At 41.4% G+C, this 20,564-nt stretch overlaps 1 long non-coding RNA gene across 1 annotated transcript; it reads left to right on the top strand.

Moving 5' to 3' along the window:
* The first annotated feature begins 1,175 nt into the window (after positions 1 to 1,175).
* Positions 1,176 to 17,931, top strand: LOC107967222 (uncharacterized). The gene is made up of 4 exons (XR_001707557.3): positions 1,176 to 1,254; positions 2,257 to 2,507; positions 13,036 to 13,098; positions 17,096 to 17,931. It is a non-coding gene; the product is annotated as an uncharacterized LOC107967222 (long non-coding RNA).
* Positions 17,932 to 20,564: the final 2,633 nt, after the last annotated feature.

The following is a 20,564-nucleotide window of genomic DNA, read 5'->3' as shown; positions in this document are numbered from 1 at the left end:
CCACCACACCCAACCCCAAATTCTTTATCTACAGGATGTTGGAAAATGAGGGAAACTAGTTATGGAGCTCCAGGTATTTAACATGTATGATATACTTTAATTATTACAAGAAGCCTGTGAGAAAGGGGTCTTTATCTCCATTTTTCAGAGCAGGAAACTGAGTCACTAAGTTACTAACCCATATTGTCACAGCTAGTGAGTAGCCAAGCTCAGCTCCAGATCCAGGTCTGCCTGCTCGTTTCAAGAGCTCATTTCAAGTTCTACCTCTGCAGAAAAACTCCTTCAAGACATCTGCCTACAGTGCAAGCAGCAGCCTGTGTAATTAGTGTGGTCTTTTGATAAAGATATTTCAGTCTTGACATAGAACAAAGGGAAGGTATAAGTTAGAAACAAGTTTTTAGATCTTCCTTTCCCCTCTAAAGAAGTAAATGACACTTATCTCAAAGAAAGATCAAGTCTTCGTAAGCTGGGAGGAGAGACTGATCTTTAAGAGAATCAAGGCCCTCGGTAGTGGAGAGAATTTAAAGAAAGATCAGAAGCTGACATAAGTGTGTCAAATAGGAAGTTGAGGGAAAAGGAAAAGATTTCTGTTTTCAAAACTGGTCTAAAGCGCTCGGAGACTGTGTCTTGTTTTGTCTAAGCATGTGAGTTGGTGGCCTGAGCATGAATCAAAGATAAAGTTGTGTATACCTCTTTTTGGAGGGCATAGCAATAGCAGAGCGCTCAGATGAGAACGTGCTTCTGTTTTACTGCATCCAGGGGTCCAGCCTCCTTTGGTCCCTCAGCTGCCTCATGTTGCCGGAGCTGTTAAGGAAGATTTCATAATTTGCACTGCTCAGTGACAGAACATCCTGATGAGGAGACAGCAAAAGTTGACTTAACAGAAAAGCACCTCAAGCAAAAATCTGTTCCTCAGGAGGTTCCACTGCAATAAATGGAGGGAGTTTCAGAAAGAGGACCCAATTAATGCTCTTGACTTGTGTCCTCTTCAGCTCTGGGGACCAAGTGTGGTAACATGGAAAGGGCATGTCTAGGCTTTACTGTGGGAGAGAAATGGGTTCTTATCCCAGCTCTGTCATTTATAAATGGGTGTTTTGTGTGCCCCTCCTCCCGGGGGCTCCATGCCTCCATTGTGACTCATTAACTTAGGTAAGAATGAGGGGTCTCATTCAACCCCTCATTCTTACCTAAGGGTTGTGTGAGACCCCTTCTCCAAAGCTTTTTGCATCTTAAGAAAGATAATTCCTAGGAAAGGTAAAGGAATGATTCTGTTATCTCCAGCAGTGTAATGCCTAGTATTTTTGGCCTCCTGGCAGGCAGGGAAGACACTATTTTTAGGTAGAGATTGGGCTTAGCAGCCTTGGTCAGATGCAGGTGCCCAGGGCAGCTGTACCACGCTCGGCTCAGCTCTGTTCCTGTGTGCCCTCATGAGCTGCCTAATTCTTTTCCCAAACATCTGCTTGCTGTCAAGTTAGGAAAGCTACACCTGCTTTCCACTTTCTGAGGGATGTTGAGAGGATTCGTGAAAGGCTGTAATGAAGGGAATTGGGAGATTTTCAAGACAGATATTGTTTAATTGCTTAGGTTGTGTCTGTGAGTAAGCTTAGATGTGGAGAGCTGACAACTGCCTGGGGCATCAGTCAAGGTTCCTGTTCTGGAGCACAGGGGAAGCCCCAGGCACGGTCCAGGTTGCCTCTGCCACTCTGCAGCGTAATGGACATGAACTGCTGCTAGCCTCATATTAGGCTGGTTGCATGCCAAGGCAGGGGCGGGGGATGTGGCCCCTTAGGCTCCATGGTCCTTACCTTGTGAGACTCCCCAGAAAGGAGGGGTTTTAATAGGAACAGAGGCTTGATATCAAACACCTAATGTGTCTAATGTGTCTACCATCCTTGCCTAATTTGCTCAGAGTAGTAAGATTAGGCTGGATAATTCAGCCAGACAGTGTGGTAATTTTAGTTTTTCACAATTGTTGCTTCCATTAGTGGTTCATTCAATTATATAGCAGCTATAATATATTTGTAAAATACTTTACAGTTTGTAAGAGGTTGCCTCCTCCTTTTTTCTCCTTGGCTTCCAACAGTTCTGTGAGATATACCCAATTAGGATAAGGCTGAACTTCAGGGACTTGAAATATGCAATTGCTCAAGCAAAATTTTTTATTTCATAAACTAGCTTAGCAAGCAGCTCTCTTCCCTACAATTATTCAGGGAACAGAGTCTTCACCATCTTCTTTCTTTGTCCAATTTTGTGTAGGTGCCTCACCTGGGTCATAGCCAGTGGAAAAAGGAAAGCTTATGATATCTCCTGGTCTGGTATTAAGAGGCCAGGCTGGAAAAGGAAGGCACCATTTCCATCATATTCTTCTGGAGAGAACTTAGTCTCATCTTCTTCACAGAAGATGGGGAAAGGTGGCCCAGCTGGTCAGCCCTGTGCCTGGCTGCATTTCTGTTACTATGGAAGGAGGGAAAAAGGAAAGCCAGCAGTGCATGTCACGCTTACATAAGGTCAGTATTAGTCTTTCTTTCTACAGACTAGGAAACAGGGTTAGAGAGGAGAAGTGACTCAATCAAGGACCCACAGTGCAGCTAGCAAAGAGACAGCACTGGAGCAACGGCATTGGTTATGGCTCCTCGGTTCTTTTCTTATTGCTACCATTCTTCCAAGACGTTGGGACAAATCATTTGAAATTAGAGCTGCCCTGGAAAGGCTGGGGTGTTATTAACACCCACCCAGGAGGTCAAAAGTTGTGGGTGCTGGAGAGTGACAGCATTGTCACTCCTTCTGCCTTCCTTCCCTCCTCCCAAGGACAAAGACTCCAAGCTGGTGGCTGCACTGCCTGCTGGGGTCCTAGGCTTTGGAGAGTGACTGCATACAGATATACAGAATCAAGCAGAGATATTGGTAAAAGCCCTTCTCTCACTCTTTTTACCAGCCTTCTCAGGTCATCTACCTCTGCCACAAATGTTTTTCTATGACTATTCCAGTTCCCACCGGCTTCTATTATTTTAGAATTCCTTAGGCTCTTGACTGTTTCTCCACTATAATCAGTCTACGGAGAGTAGGAATTCAGTAGGCAAAAGAGACCCAGATTGAAGCAATTATGCTCTGTCCTCTCCTGCATTGGCATGCATGACAATGACTATCCCAGCCACCTCCCTCCTACCAGGACTCCTACAGGAAATCATCCTGAAACCAGTGATTTTACGTGATGTGACTCAGACATTTCCAAGCATCAGCAGCCTGTGGACTCAAGCTTGGGGTTCCTTGAGATTCAAATCAAAATCTTATTAATTCTGGGCTTTGATGACTCATAAAAGTAATTCCAGTTCCTTCTAAAACCCCAGCCCCGAAGCCCTTCTGAGAGTATGGGAGAAGGGGCTGTCTGACACATGTTCATGTTTCAGGGCCGCCTTCTCAGGCCTCTGCTACTCTAACATGCACTCCCTCTGTGGGCCTCTGCTCCTTCCAAGGAAAAGATACTCAATCCTCATTGCTCATAGTCCTCTGTGCCCCAAGCTCCCTGACCTGTCAAGGGTTGAACACAGAAACACTTCCTCTACTGTTTCACGCCCTTAGGGGACTCCCACAGCAGGGTTGCTTGGGCCCTGAGGGGTTGCCAGTCCAGTGAGATGGCTCACTGAGTTCCACACACTTCCCAGAGTGTGGGTGCTGCTAGGATGACCAGGCCTGGTAAGTCCCAGGACCAAGGGCTGCCTACACCTGCCCATGCATTGACCCTAGGCCCTGATGCTCATTCCACATGTTCTCTCACCTTCGGATGAATTTTCTGTGCCCTGCCCTCTCTGCAAATTGGCTCTCCTGGAGCATCCATCCATCCCTAGTTTGTCACAATTCAGTGTGTATCCTGGGCACTGACATGACTTACTCTTTTTCCAGGAGGAATCTTGGCTAATAGAGCCCAGGAAATTAAATGAGGTTATAAAACCGTACCCAAAGCTGTGTCCAATCTCAGCCCTAGTCCATCCCATCATCAGTACCACCAGAAAACAAAAGTACCACCCCCAAGGGTCTCCAGGCACCTCCTAGATTAATGCTTTTCTTTATACTAATACCTTATTAGTGTTGTTGATGCATAACCTTTCAGTCATGGCTATTGCTTTCTTCCTGGGCTCCATCTTCAGATACATTGAGAAATAAAGGAAGTATTTATGCACAAATTGTATGGCTACAAAAATTACCAGGTAGCCCAGACATCTGTCTTTATGGAAAATTATTGATTTGTTCTGCCAATTCCCAAAAAGATCGTGAGAAAAGTCTTTTGATCAAGCAAAGCTGATTAGATTCACTGCAGTAAAGGCCTTGACAGTCTCAGTATCTTCTCAGAGGGGAAAAATGAGAGAAGTATATTCTTAGTATTTTAGGGCCAGGGCCAGGTGACTTAAGGCAGGTCTTTCAAGGCAGAGAACTAGTTTGTATTGAGTAGAGTTAATGACAGGAGAGCTTTGGACTGATGACCGCACAAAGGGTGCTCTTAAAGTGAGTATTGCCAAGCAAGCTGTCAGTCTTTTGATAAGTAAGCTAGTTTAGTTGGCTCACAGCATTAGCTTCCAGAAACAATTTTTTTCAGAAACCATTAGCTAAGTTGCTTTTGCCTAGTCCTAGTCTGATTTAGCACAGAAACAGGACATAAATTTCAGTTCCAAAAATTTCAATGTATTTGTATTACACATTCAACTCTAGGTTGTCTTTATTTTTAAATTTCAAGTGTGTTTATTTTTTCTCCTTGGCTGGATTCAAAGCTTCTTTAGGACAGAAGTCAAAGCTTACATATTTTAATTTGGCAGTATACAGCACAGGGTTGTGCAGAAGCATCCCACTCACTCAGCCTCTCTTCTTCCATGGAATCTTTTGTGATGCCCCCTCCAAGTACTCAGTAATTTCACATGACTTTGTACACACCACGATTTTGGTGCATGTTATCCAGGGCAAGCTAGAGCTTTCTTCTCTCCTCTTTTTCTCCTTCACACTTTCTTGGGAGGGGACTCTTTGGTAAGACAGAGTAAAGAGACAAGGATTTGGTTAATATAATAATTCACTGAAGTAAATCCATGAGAAGCAATCAATATTAGCAAGAGGGAAAGGGTTTATTAATTTGTGAATATAGAGAACTAAAGCCTCTTCAGCAATTCCAAGATAGATTCCATTTGATGCTGCTCCTCCAGATGGAGCTGAATCTTGGGGTTGGGGAATTGGAGAAATTGAACAAAATCAAGGATCCCACAGGGAAGAAGAGTGAGGGAGAAAGAAAGGTCACCCTGATACTGATGGGCAACTGATTAGAGACTCACTGGGAAATGTAGAGGAACAGCCTGCTTCGTCCTTTGTAGCTGCATACAATCAGCCTTCGTGCCTGCCTGTTTCTTTGCTAGATTAGGAGATTCATGAGAGTGGGCCAGGACTATGGCTTACTTATTTTGGTATCCCTGGTGCCTACCAGGGTGACATCCCTTCACAATAAGGAGTTTTCAACAAATTGATTATGAGGCCGACTTTCTCCATTTACAGGAAGATAATCAGCCTTTCTGTCAACTGCAGCACAATTGGATACGTTTGTTGTTTAGATGTCCAAAACTTTGCAAAAATGGCTGTACCCCATTGTGCCTATCTTCATGGTCTAAATTTGGCAGTCATATATATTAGCCACCCTGTAATCCTCCTCTCTTACCTCCTTCATTAAGTGTCTCTTCAAAATGTCTTTTGAAGTGCAGCATCATTATATCATTTTTACTGATACCAGTCCCAGGTCCAGTTTTCCCTCTGGCAGTTTCCTTAATTGGTGATTAGGCAACATTGGGTTTTTCTTCTTCCAACCTGCCAGTTTCCTTCATTTAAAGCAAATTCTGTCAAATGAATAATTGCCCATAGCACAATTACCAAACACAAAACGAAACTGCAAATATGCATTAGCTTACCAGGGTAGTGCCTAGTATATTAAAAAGAAAGAGACAAGGATATGGGATTGACAAGAGAATGGAGCATTTCATTTTTTCATTCTGTTTTATTGCTGCAATATCCCATTTGATGGCCTCCAGCTTTCATAGCATCAGCTTCCTGCAATGACACTAATGAAGAAATGCTGCCTTTTGTTCATTCTTTAAACAACTGTGTTGCTCTTTAATGGGAATATGGCACTTTCCGCCCTATTCATGCAGAGTTTGAACAGCTGAGTCTCTAGGGTACCTCTGATGTGTACAGCACTTTTTTCCTTTTAGGATTTGTCTGATTAGATGGTAAATACATTTCCTGTCAATAAATTCAATGTTCTAGATATTTCAAATCATGGGTAGAAATAGGGATATTTTTCCAGCTGGGAAAAAATAAAGCCCAAGGGGGCAGAGTGATTATCTTACTTTTCACCACATTTCTCTGCTTTGTGGAAAATACTGTTTTCCTTTTAATTATTTCCTAATCATGTTCTTCAGTTTGTTCCTTATTAAGGCACCCACATTTATAACCATTTTGTTTAATTATTTGCACATGGCTAACTTCTAAATAGTTTCTCATTTAAGCAGAAAGTTATTCTGCCACTTTGCCAGAATGTCCACTCTGGCTTGATTTCCCACAAGGCTCATTTAGCTTCTTCTCTATTTTCTTCTTTGGGTTCCTTCCATTTGCTCAAAAGTGTGGAATTTGATCCTATGTCAGTTCTCAGGAACGCCAAAATAAATGAAGGCTAGGTTTAAGCTGCCAGAACCATAAGGGTGGTGAGGTGAACATACTATCTTCAATTCAGCCTGACCTCCTCTCACGAAATGTAACAGAGCACCAGGTTAGGTCCAAACTAGCTGTGACATAACCTCACACGGACAAGACCTGCTTCAAGATCCAGGGGTAAAGGAAATACGTTCTGGGGTGCAGGAAAAGAAGTGGATTCCTCTCTCCTTCCCTTTATGAGCGTTTTATTTCTAAAGGATGATGAACAGATTTGGATGTTACCACACAATAAATGTCTACATCTCACAGAAACATCAAATCGAATAGAAATGAATAGGCATTTCAAATGAAGCTTCTTGTATGATATCAAAATAGGTAAATAGATCAAGAAATTTCTTTTCAGTTGTGGGCAAAGAAAAACTGATACAACGTTTCTAAATAAAAAACCTTTATTTTTCAAATCTTACTGAAATTGTTGAGTATGAATGCCTAGCACAGGCTTGCTGATATTATTATCGTAATTACTATTGCTGTTATTAGCAATTCAAATCAACAAACATTGATTGAGGCACTGTTATAAAAGACGGAAAGAAACTAAATGACAAAATTAAATGACATAGCCCTTGAATTAAGAAGCCAGCAAGACAGTAGGAGAAATAAACATGCAAATGACTAGCTATAAAGCAAGGTGGAATGGCCTAAGTTCTAAGTAGGCAACCCTGAGGAAGGAACGGGTAATTCTAATTTGGGGTGTTGGTGAAAGAGATAATAGGTAAGCTTGGCACTGAAGTATCTGAAGGGTTTTAGGCAATGAAAACTTGTTGGCTTTCTAGATTGAGGGAACCGTACAACCTAAGCCATAAAGGCACGAAGGTGAATCACATGTTCAGGGACTGATGGGCAGTCTCATGTGCCTGGAGCTGAGGGTTGTAGAGGAATGTGTAGGGTAACAGGCTGGAAACATAGCTTAGGCTTGGCCTGAGTGCCACAAAGTACTGACTTTGTACTTTGTGGAGGTGACATGATGTACCACAAACAGTATAACAGAGTGAGTAAGACTTCAAATCCCAACTCTGACATTTGATAGCTTTGTGAACATGGGCACCAGTTTTTTAATCCATAAAATGAAGATAATAATTGTAGTTACCGCCTCAAATTGTGAAGATCAAATATCTGTGAAAGAACTTAGCACATCTCCAGGCACAAAGTAAACTCTCAGAAAAGGGTAGCTATTATTACTGTAAGTATTTTAATCTTGTAAATAGAATACTGTAGGAGATACTAAGAATTTACTGGAAATACAAGGAAGGAAAAAAAGAAAGAGGTGCCTTGGAAATTGTTGCAATGTTAAAGAGAAAGTTGGATAGGGAATAGAGGTAACAAAATTTAGTGGCTTATAAGATGTGAAGCGTAAAAAAAAAAGTATAAAATGAATCTAAGTTTCTAGTTTATATAGTTGAGAGGACTGTAGACTGTGTTGCTATTATTTGAAAAAAGAACTTTGGAGAAAAACAAGTTAGGGTTATTGGTGAGGAAAGGTGTTGTTCTGTTCGGTTTTGGACGTGATGAGTATATTCATTTCCTAGGGATGCTATAACAAATCACACAAACTAGGTAGATTAAAACCACCAACACTTATTGTCTGGTAGTCCTGAAAGCTAAAGTCTAAAATCAAAAAGGCAGCAGGGCTGTACTCCCTCTGAGACCTGTAGGGGAGAATCTTTCCTCGCCTCTTCTACCTTCTGCTGTTTGCTGGCAGTCCTTGGTGTTCCTGGGCTTCTAGCTTTATTACTCCAATTTTTTTTTTTTTTTAGATGGAATCTCATTCTGTCACCAGGCTGTAGATGGAATCTCATTCTGTCACCAGGCTGGAGTGCAGTGGCACAATCTTGGCTCATTGCAACCTCTGCCTGCCAGGTTCAAGCGATTCTCCTGCCTCAGCCTGCCCAGTAGCTGGGATTACAGGCATGCGCCACTGTGCCCGGCTAATTTTTTGTATCTTTAGTAGAGATGGGGTTTCACCATGTTGGCCGGGCTGGTCTTGAACTCCTGACCTCATGATCCGCCTGCCTCAGCCTCCCAAAATGCTAGGATTACAGGTGTGAGCCACCGTGCCCAGCATATTACTCCAATCTTCGCCTCTGTCATCACATGGCCTCTTCTCCACACGTGTCTGTGTCTCTTCTTTTATAAGGACACTAGTCAGATTAGATTAAGGGCCCACCCTACTCCGGTATGACCTCATCTTAAGTAAATTGTATCTGCAACAACTGTATTTCCAAATAAGGACACATTCATAGGTAGTGGGGGTTAGGGCTTCAACATATCTTTTTGGGAAACTCAGTTCAACCCATAATATTGAGTTTCAGATGCTTAGGGCCCATCAATGTAGAGATGTCCAGTGGGAAGCTGAGATGTGTAGGTCTGGGGCTCAGGAGAGAGGTAAGAGCTGTACATGTACAGTTTAGGAGTCGTACCTTGAGGTGATAGTTGAAACATGGGTGTGACCATATGAAACTGAACGGAATAAGAATAGAGAGTGCAAAGAAGGAAAAGCATACAACCTTGTACAGTTCTTCTCATGATTATGCCAGCTTCTGCTCCACCACAGGCCAGGAATTACTGCTGAGGATAGGCCTGGTAGTGGGTTGTTGCTGAGCAAGGGCTGAGCCGGAATCGGCGTGGAATATGGGCTGACAGCAGGAATAGCTCTAAGTGGTTCACCTGGGATATGCGGTTGATGTGAGATCAAGATTGATGGCTGAAAACAAGGTTATTGGAATAGAAAACTTACATAGACAACCGAAAGCCAATTTCTCCTTCCTGGGGAGAGCTGGACCAGATAGTTATCTAGAGCAGTGATTCTCAAAGTGTGGCACCTGGAGCAGCAGCAGCACCATCACCTGTGAACGTGTTAGATATGCAAATTCTTGGTGCCCGTTCCAGATCTACCCAATGAGAAACTCCAGTCCAGGGTAATCTGTGTTATAACAAGCCCTCCAGGTGATTGTGGTATGCAGGTAAGTGTGAGAACCAGTCGAGAGTGTTAAGCACCAGTCCACAGACTGAGAAATTGGAAGTAGAAGGAATACTGCTGGGTGAGATATTTCACAACAAGCTGCTGCCCAGTGCTCAAGTCCCTTTGCAGATTATTTTCTAAGTCCAGAAGAGAGGAGCAGGGTTTTAAGTTAACAAAATGATTAATAATAGCTGAAGATTAGTGCAATGACATCTGACTGTACCTTTGCAATTATTTGAATGTAATGCTAATCATGGTGTAGATTAGTCTTTATTATGTTTATTACTGTACACAAGGTCAACATTTTATTGGGGACACAGTATAATATAATTGGGACATAAGATCACTCCTGTAGATGATTGTGGATGGAATATCTCAAGAGGTACCCAAGATGACCAGGGGATTCAAAGAATATGTTAGGATTTCTATATTTCAAAAATATAAGAAAAATTTAAGGCTAAATAATTTTTAATATTCAAATTGACCCTGGCACCCTCAGTTAGTCCATCTATCAGATGGACACGTTTCTCTGGTTTTCCTAAAGGGGAAGAGGGAATTCCATAAGGTTGAGGGTTTGACAGTGGAGCCCTCATTCATTCAGTTCCATTCATTATATTGCAATGTACATTGCGGTTTACATGTGCCTGGTTAAGTGGATTTTTGGACTACATTATCCAGTTTGACTTAAAGTCACCATACACCAAATAGACAAGTGATATTCCTGAAAGTGTGGACCGAAGTTGAATTCTAATAGTGAAAGTGTAAGGGAGGGCAAGAAAGTGGAAGAGCTAATGCTTCCCCTATGCCTGCTTGGGCAGCTTAATTCAGTAGATAAGAGCAAGGATTCTGGAGCCAGCCACCTAGCAGCTGTGACTTCAGGCAAGTTACCTAACCTCTGTGTGCTACGGGTTTCAAATGTTTAAAAAGGGGTTACTAATAGTACCCATCACACAGGGCTGTTATGATAATTAAATAAGCTAACATTTTTGAAACTCTTAGGGCAGTCTCTAGTGTAGAGCAAATAATATGTTATAATAAAAAATAGTTTCAGTTTTTTGCCAGTGACTTCACAAGACAAAAACAAGGACCTATTTAGATCTAATAGAAAGTTAGCCAAATTTTTTTCAATTACCAAGAAAACTATTTGAATTATGGATTTAAATCTTCTGACATAAACTGTGAACCTAGCCCTCAGTATATATTGTACTTTCAGCTCTTAGGAAATGATAGTATGAAGTCATCACAATTAAATTTACATTCAAAAGCATTATTCATCTATATCTCATTTTAAAAAATTTTCTTAAATGTTTTATTATGAAGACAATATATTAGCACATTCGTACTTTTATATAATTTATACATAAATAAAAATATACAGTATACAGTATTGGGGGTTCATATTTAAGGCATTGTGGGTTTGTATGTATGTGAGTGTTTTGTTTTATTTAAACTGATAGCATGCAAAATCAAAAAAATTGAAGGCAACTTCTCTAGAGCAAGGGTTGGCAGACTATGGGCCACAGGCCAAATCCAGCCCACTGCCTGTTTTTGTAAATAAAATTAATTGTGGCCGGGCATGGTGGCTTACACCTGTAATCCCAAAACTCTGTGAGGCTGAGGTGGGGGAATCGCTTGAGCTCAGGAGTTGGAGACCAGCCTAAGCAACATGGCAAAACTCTGTCTCTACAAAAAATACAAAAAAATTAGCTGAGCATAGTGGCGCACATCTGTAGTCCCAGCTACTGGGGAGGCCGAGGTGGGAGGATCGCTTGAGCTTGGGAGCCAGAAGTTGCAGGGAGCCAAGAATGCACCACTGCACTCCAGCCTGGGAGACAGAGTCGCACCCTGTCTCAAAATGAAATCAATTGCAACACAGCCGTGTTCTTTCTTTTACATATTGTGGATAGGCGCTTCTGTGCTATAATGAGAGAACTGAGCAGTTGCAACAAAAACTATATGTCCCACAGAGCTGACAGAAAAAGTTTGCTAAACCCCTGGTTTATACCATTCATTATCCATGGTAGCTTAGCTGAATTGCAAAATTATATCTAAAGTGAGTCATATAACCTCAGAATATCAAGCTTTGCAATGACAGACCTGTCTGTTTTTGGCAGACATCATACCTGCCACAGGTTAAGTCTGTGACATTGTGGCTAAGTACACAAACATTGCTCGTTGCCAACTACCAGCTTCTCCGTGGGGAGCAGAGGTATTCCAGCAACACGTAAACTGCAGAGAGAATTCTACACAGTCCTAGGCTTTTCCCTGGGGCATGGAACATCCTCCCTAAGGACCCCCTCTCACATTGACCCACAGACTGTCAGCCACAGCACAGAAATTTTCTGCCTGCATCACAGGTAAGGAAGAATTCAAGCAGATATGGTCTGTTAGCACAGGGAAGGTTTGTTCCTATCCCTTTTGTCCACAATACATTTGACCTGAGGCATCAGACTAAAAACATGGCTAATCTTTTTGGTCACTTAATAATAGGACAGTTCAGATCACAGATAAGGTGTCTGTCACCATTTACAGATAATCAAGTTATGCTGGAAAGAGAGGAAGCAAGGTTTTTGGCCATGTCTGTGTGTGTTTCAAGGAATCTACTGTTTTAGACTTGTTTTTGTTTCATTAATAGCCTTGGCCCAAGAAATCAATCAAACATAAAGCGAATATGAGAGTTAGTTGTAAAAAGTATTGAAAATTTAGTAATCAATGGACTGCTTTGCACTGTGGATTTTAGATGACTGGGAAAATGCATCAGCTGAAGGATTTGACTCAGTTACACCATATCTATCATCTACCACTCCTCAGAAGTAGGTCTTTCACCACTCAGATAAATCAAGTCACAGGAAATGCACTGGAGAAAGTAACTCCTATTGGAAGTGTTCTTTTTTTAATTTTTTTGAGACAGAGTTTAGCTCTTGTCGCTGAGGTTGGAGTGCAATGGCACCATCTCAGCTCACTGCAATCTCTGCCTCCCGGTTTCAAGTGATTCTCCTGCCTAAGCCTCCTGAGTAGCTGAGATTACAGGTGTCTGCCACCACGCCTGGCTAATTTTGTATTTTTAGTAGAGACGGGGGCGGGGGGGGGGGTCTCACCATGTTGGTCAGCCTGGTCTTGAACTCCTAACCTCAGGTAATCCACACACCTTGGCCTCCCAAAGTGCTGGGATTGCAGGCGTGAGCCACCGTGCCCAGCCTGGAAGTGTTCTTAATCATATTCTTCCAATGCTAGTAATACAATTGTTTGATTTTTATTGCCAAACCCTATCACTTATTAGATACCAAATCTACAATCAAAGGATTGTTTCTTAATATATATGTTCTTCTTTTTTAAAGTATTTAGCTGTGTAAATTGAAGTGTTGAGAGCCAAGACTTCACTTAGTCTCTGGATGCCACAGGTAAGATCACCCATGACTTAATGACAACCTGAAACAGCTAAAAAGCATAAAAAACGAAGACTCTGGGACTTCTAGGTGCTGTCAGTGACAAGGACACTGTTTGTGAATCTCATAAAACAACAACAGCAGCTCTTTCTACACTGGCATAGGGGGTTAGTTGTCTAAACTCAGGAGACTACACCAGAGCTAATGTAAAACAAAGCTTAAGAATCAGGCATAAACAGTACCTAGATGGAGCTTCATTTCTTAGGCTCTAAGTGTCAGCTCAGGGAATGGGCTTTGCTCCTGAGAAAAGCTGTTTGCTATTTGTTCCTAATGATGGTTAATGTATGAACAAACCATACTCCCAGAGCTATAACTGATATCATCAATGATGCTGGTACACAAACAAAGACGCTAATGAAGCGAAGCCATGTGGCTTATGCTTTGAAAAAGCCTGTGGTAGAGGCGGGAGGGGAAGAGTTTGGCTAAATGAAGTCATTTCTCAGGGCAGTAGATAAAAGGGTAGTGCTAGAACAAAGCAACTTCTGAAAACAATTACATATTTAAATTCCCTTTACCCTGTGTGGCAGGAAAATTTTATCACTTTCTCCTCTGACATGTTAAAATACATAAAGCTTTGATGTCCTTAGGGGCTCTGATCTCCAGAGAGAAAAATAAGAGGCCGAATATCCAAGAGGGCATTTTGGCACCAGTGATGGACAGGTAGGACATTCCGCAAACAGCTCTGTCACTCATCCCGCCTCTGCCCACGGAGCTGATTACACATGTCAGCTGTGCCTCTCTGCCTGGTTACCCTCATGTTCCATGTTGATGCCACGGCTGCCTCAGTGACTTGTTTTGCTCAAAGACCATTAACGTTCTGAGGCTTACAGAAATGGAGCTGTTCTACGGGGCGGGGGGAAAACTGAATCTCTGCATGTTTTGCTACCCTTGAGAAAATGGCTGTCCCTAATTACACAAAATGATAGAGAGAACAGTTGACTAAAATCACTGCAAATGACAGTTATTTCTCTGAATAGCCTAAAAGAATAGGTCACCCTTACTAATACACTAACAGCATACTTTTCTGTATATGCAATTTCCGTCACATTCCCGGAATGCTTGGGCGCTGACTGACATCTTCACTGAGCAGGGAAAAACAGTCTTTTTTTTGGTCTTCTTCTTGTCGAAATCTCTAGCGATGCATTTATATACGGACTCTGTGATTTGTTTCAGTGAGTAAGTCATGCATTTGTTGTAGGAACAAGGAGACAGCTTTGAGTTAGAAAGCAAGGGCTTTATGGCCATAACCATAGCTGTGTGTATAGAACAAAACCTAAGGCATTCGTCTTCCCTCTTCATTTGCATGTCAAGTACAGGACAGTCTGGAACTACCAATAATGCCAGCTCCCTGATACCATCATATGTTTTCACCCCACCTCATTTTAATCTACTGGACAAGCAAGGAAGGACTGCAGGTCATTGATCGATTTTGTTACAGTCTTAACTACAGATACTTAGCCCAGCTAAATGTCTGGATGTGCTACTAGATCAGACCTGCAGTTGAGGTGAGGGTTTGGGAACCTCAGCCCTTGTTCTTTTTGGGTCAGTGACTCCATCTCCAGGGGAAGCTGCGGTAATCAGATTGTGGGCTGGTTGCCTCAGGCAAGCCACCTTTGTCCCTGGGGGGTCAGGGCTGAGGTGAGGGAGCATCCTCCTCTTCCATAGAGAAGATGCCGCAGAAATGGCTCTAGGAGTGGGGCTGCGGCTCTCCGAGTTGCCCAGCGGGATCTTTGAGGTGGTATTTATTACAGGCCAATTTACTTCAAGTACCATGTATTGGGCATCTATGAAAAGGTAGGAATGGCAAGGAATTAAAATAAGTATGTTCTATAGATACTGTTTCTCAAGTGATATGCAGGAAGGGCATATCCCACATGCTCCCAACATCCCCCTCTGCTGAGCAAGTGACCCCTGTCACTCTTTCTAGGAAAGTCCCACTGTGGGGAGGATAGGAAAGAGCATAACAATGCCTGCCACCAGGAGCAAGAGGCCCCAGATGTCAACCCATTGCATGGTTTGCAGGCATCGGGATCACCGGGAAAGACTCAAAGAATCAAGTCACAGGCACTGGAGGGAACAAGGCTTTACTCACATAGCGAAGAGACAAGATCAGGCTTAATAGTAAGCATGGGTCCCCCATGGCCAGCAGGTCTCACCTTGCAGATGACGCAGGGAGATGGTCTGCATGCACCCTTCTTGTGCTGCAAGTAAAGGACCCATTTCCTCCATAGCAGTGTGGTTGGCCAGGGGCCATATAACCCATATACTTTAAGCAGAACACTGAAGTACACATCAAGCCCGGAATAGGGAGAAATCCTCCCAAAGAAGACAATAAGCCCAGCACAGGCCATAAAGGGTCCTTATCAGCATGAAAGGAAGTGTGCCAGGCCCAATGTACATTCTTACACAGCTTGCAAGGGTCCAACGAACTGCCCATGACTGCCTTTCGTAACATCCCACACACCAAAGAGTGGTAGGTTGGTGGGACAGGATGTGTGTGAAAAAATACTTATTGTTTTTGTAATATAAACAACAGAAAGTGAATTTTAACTTAATCTTCCTGACTGGTGAGGGTGCAAATGAAATGCAGTGATACTCAAGGGGAGTGGCAAACCTAAAGCTGGAAAGGAGACTATCTAGTGGAGGAGTCTGATACTGAAATAAGCCAATGTTAAGGCAGACTGAGATAAGTGTGATAACTTGTCCCAGGAAAGATGAACAATGAAGTATCAAGGTATCGCCTTTTAAAATTTTTTAATAGTAAATTTTCTAAATGTAATACCAGGAAAAAAGAGGAAAAAACATTCTGTGCACTTCAATATAAATATAATTCTAATGCATTTATAAGAATAACCATTATTTGCGTTAATTTGGTTTTAAAACACATCTGTAATCCCAAGGACTTTATTATTGGTATGAAATTTCTGAGGAACTATCTATAAGAAAAGAAAAAAAGATGAGAAGAGAGACAAAGAGTATTAACGGTATTTGTGTCCACACTTCTATTCCCTGAAATTTTCAGTGTATCCTTGTTTCTAGTATTTTTTTTGATTCTGTGAACTACCTCAGTCTCCTTCCAATAAATTCCATTTTGAGTTTAAACTAGTTTGCATTGGGTTTCTTTCCTTTCATTCAAACAAAAAATTCCTTAAGAGCGTATCTTTATAGATAAGACTTTTAATTCTGGATTGGGAATTAGAGTATCTCAATTCTACTTAACCTATGCTATTTCCTAGTTGGGAATCCTTGATAGTCACCCAACCTCTCTGACCTAGTCTTCTGGCTGAGGAGAGATCCTCAGAGATCCATTTCTTATAAATCTACAACTCCGACAGGAGAAAGCCTCATCTGCAGAGTCAGTTAAGAAATTCTGACCTTCTAGGGTGGGTTATTTGGAGGCCCCGTTATTTAACCTTTTGGTTCACAGTTACGTTGAGGTTTATTATACTCTTGTAATGTGTTATACTTTCCATAATTAAAAAATAAAAAAGGTACAGTTCTTGCTTTCTCAGACCATAGCAATGCAAGGATAACCAGGGAAATTGAATAATAAAAACTGGTTTGGGTCTGGAACTACCTGTGGCTGAGTAGGTAAGTCTGTCTAGTTCTGGAGTTTAGCCTTGGGAATTCCATCTGCCTCCAGATAAAACTCACATTCTTCTACATCAACTTCAATAGTAATAAAAATAATCATTTTCTTTTCATCCACCTCATCCCTGTATCTTCTTTTTCAATTCATTCAGGAATTTGTTGGAAGAATGCAATTTATTGGCTTGTTCAGTTTCCTAAAAATGTTACTATGCCTGCCTCTTGGATTGACCTTGGTATTGCCATTGGAGCTTCACCTTGTCAGTATCACACCTCCTGAGATGGGGAAGGGCTCTCTCAGCAGTGTTGCTGTCACTTACGAGGATTCACTAACATGTGATTTTGTTTTCTCATTTTTTTATAGCTCCCTCCATCAGGAAACTTAAGACCAACTCCATTTGATCTGATCAGAGGACGTCTATAAGGACCAACACAGTGTCACATTCAAAAGCATCTTTCTCCCCCTCCAATCAACCAGTGTCCTGGGGCCTTCTTACCTCTGGGCAAGTTCTTTGCTATCTTGGGTTCTCCTAGAGGTGGACAATGATCTTCCTTTTGGTTGAGAGTCCTAATTGAGGAGCCTTAAGATCTGACCATTTGTCTAAAAGTCCTCTAGATAACTTCTCCCAAGTTTACATTGGTCCTTATGCAAATACACCTCCAAATGGCCCATCCCAGAATGTCAGAATTTCTTAACTGTACCCTGGAAACAGAGTCTCAGGGCAAACCAAGAATGTGTCCTGGAGTGGACTACCCGAAGCACAGTACTTATACATTCTCTTTCACAGAAAATGAGAAGGTGGCCGAGAAGGAAAGGTGACATTCTTACAACTCTAAATGGTGCTCAGTGTTGTTATAAATAAGATAAAGCAAATATGTGGTTCAGGTATATAGGGTAAAAGATTAACATGTGTGTAGGCATCTCGGGGTCTGGGGAGGGATGATTGATTTTATCTTGCCTATATTCTTCATCTATAGGCAAGGTTGTCATCAACACAGGTCAGTGGAATATTTGACATATTCTAGGCTTGCAGGCTGAGATTTCAGCTTTTGTTCATAGGCCTAGTTTATATTAATTGTTCACAGTTATTAACTGTATATCCTGCCTGCAGCCATCTTGGGCTGCCATTTTTAAAAACTTTTTTCTTCAGCTTTTTCTTTCCTCCAGGAGTTGTGGTACACCACCCTCCCTGCATGTATTCAGCAACCTAGAAGCTGTCTGAACCCTGTCCTTTAGGGTTTTATAATGACTTCACTACAGAGACACGATTGATTAAATTATTGGCCATTGGTGATTAACTCAATCTTCAGCCCCTCCATCCTGGAGATTGGGGGTGGTGCTGAAAGTTCCAACCCCTAATCACGTGATTGGTTCCTCTGGCAATCAGTCCCCATCTCTTCAGGAGTCCCCACCCATCAGTCATCTTATTAGCATATTTTGAAAAAACTTCACTTTGGAGATTCCAAGGGTTTTCAGAGAGGTATGCCAGGAAACCAGGGCAGAGGCCATATATATGTATTTTTATAATCTCACAAGATATTAACAGAATATAGTTTAAACTCTATAAAACGTTTTAAAGAGGTTTGTTCTGAGCCAATATGAGTGACTGCAGCTCAGGGATACACAGTCTCAAGAGGTCCTGAAAAAGTGAGCCCAAGGCAATCGGGTTATAGTTTGGCTTTATATATTTCAGGGAGACAGAAATTGCAGGTAAAATCATAAATCAATGGAATGTATATATTGGTTTGGCCTGAAAAGGTGGGACATCTCAAAGTAGGGGCTTAAAGTCATAGGTGGGTTTTAGGTGTTCTTTAGTTAGCAATTGGTTTGAAACAGTGAAGCTTTATCTAAATACTTGAAGTCAGTAGAAAAAAAAAAAGCTTAAGATACACAGTCTGCTATCTGTCATGTGATGCTACACTAGAGTCTGGTTGGAAGGTAAGCCACATTATACCAGGTTACTTAAAACAGACACACTCACACACACACACACACACACACAGAGACACATTAACGGGATTTTATGGTGTGTGACTTAACCCTGGCCTTGCATAGACTTAGGTTTTTTGGTAATTTGGTATTCTATTACCACAAAAAGCCTGTTTTGTCAGTCTTATGACTTCTATTTTAACATTAATGTTGGTCACTTTTGCCTACGCTCCATGATGAGGCATGACTGACTTTGCTTCTCATCATAACAAAGAACTCAGATTTGTGGGTTTCACTGGAGTCCCCTTGGCTAAGAGGGGGTCTGTTCAGTTAGGGAGCTTAGGATTTTTTTAGCTTATAATATTACTCTGTTTTCTACTAAAAGTGTAATCATTTTAGCTCTTATATTAGGGTATATAACTTACCTCAAATTAATTTTTTTGTAGGTAGGGTATAAGATGGGGCCAAGCTTTATCTTTACATATATATATATTTATATACACACACATATATGTTCACATACTCAAATATATATTTGTGTGTGTGTGTTCAATTGTTCCAGCATCATTTGTTGAACAAACTTCCCTTTTTTCATTGAATTTATTGGGCATCTTTGTTTAAAATCAATTGACCAATACAGAAAATTAGCTGGGCGTGGTGGCACATGCCTGTAATTCCAGCTACTGGGAGGCTGAGGTGGGAGAATCTCTTGAACACAGGAGGTGGAGGTTGCAGTGAGCCAAGATTGCACCACTGCACTCCAGCCTGGGGAACAGAGCAAGACTCCATCTAAAAAAAAAAAAAAATCAATTGACCTATACTTATACAGGTGTGAGGTATACCTTATAGATATAGGTATTATCACTGGGGTTGCATTGGCTCCATAAATCAATAGGGGAAGAACTGACATCTTAGCAATATTGAGCCTTCTGTTCCATGAAAATGGTATATCTCTGCATTTATTTAGGTCTTTTAAATGTTTACTCAGTAATGTTTTTTCTTTTTTTTTTTTTTTGTCAGGGTCTCACCCTGTCACCCAGGCTGGGGTGCAGTGGTGTGATCTCAGCTCACTGTAACCTCCACCTCCCAGACTCAAGTGGTCCTCCCAACTCAGCCTCCTTAGTAGCTGGGACCACAGGTGTACACCACCATGCCTGGATGATTTTTTTTTGTATGTTTGCAAGACACAGGGTTTCACCATGTTGCCCAGGCTGGGATTACAGGTGTGAGCCACCACACCCAGCCCATGTTTTGTAGTTTTCAACATATTTTGCATGTCTTTTGTCAAATTTATTCCTGAGCATTTTATTTTTGACACTATTACAAATGGATAAAAATGTTTCTGATTGCTTGCTGTTAGTATATAGAAATACTGTACAATTGATTTTTGCATGTTGACCTCATATCCTGAGATCTTGCTAAACTTATGTTTTAGTTCTATTAATTTTTGTTTCAATTTCTTAGAACTTTCTACATAAAAAATAATATGGTCTTCAAATAATGTTTTACTTCTTCTTTTCCAATCTTTATGTCCTTTCTTTCTTCTTGCCTTCTTGCACTGGTTAGGACTTTTGGCATAATGTTAAGTAGAAATGATGAGAACAGACATCTTTCCCTATTCCCAATCTTAGTGGGAGAATGTTCAGAGTTTAGCTAATTTAATGTTAACTATAGATTTTTTAATAGATGCCTTTCATCAGATTGAGGAAGTTTCCTTCTATTTCCAGTTTGCTGATTTTTTTTTATCATAAGTGGATATTGAATTTTGCTAATTGCTTTTCCTTCATCTACTGAGATGTTCATATTGCACTGCTTCTTTATTCTGTTAATATAATGAATTATACTTTTTGATTTCAAATGCTAAACTATTCTTGTATTCCTAGAATACACTCCATTTTGTCAT

The sequence above is a fragment of the Pan troglodytes genome, chromosome 9 (assembly GCF_028858775.2).
Source record: "Pan troglodytes isolate AG18354 chromosome 9, NHGRI_mPanTro3-v2.0_pri, whole genome shotgun sequence".
NCBI lineage: Eukaryota > Metazoa > Chordata > Mammalia > Primates > Hominidae > Pan > Pan troglodytes.
This window is presented reverse-complemented; position numbering and strand designations above follow the sequence as displayed.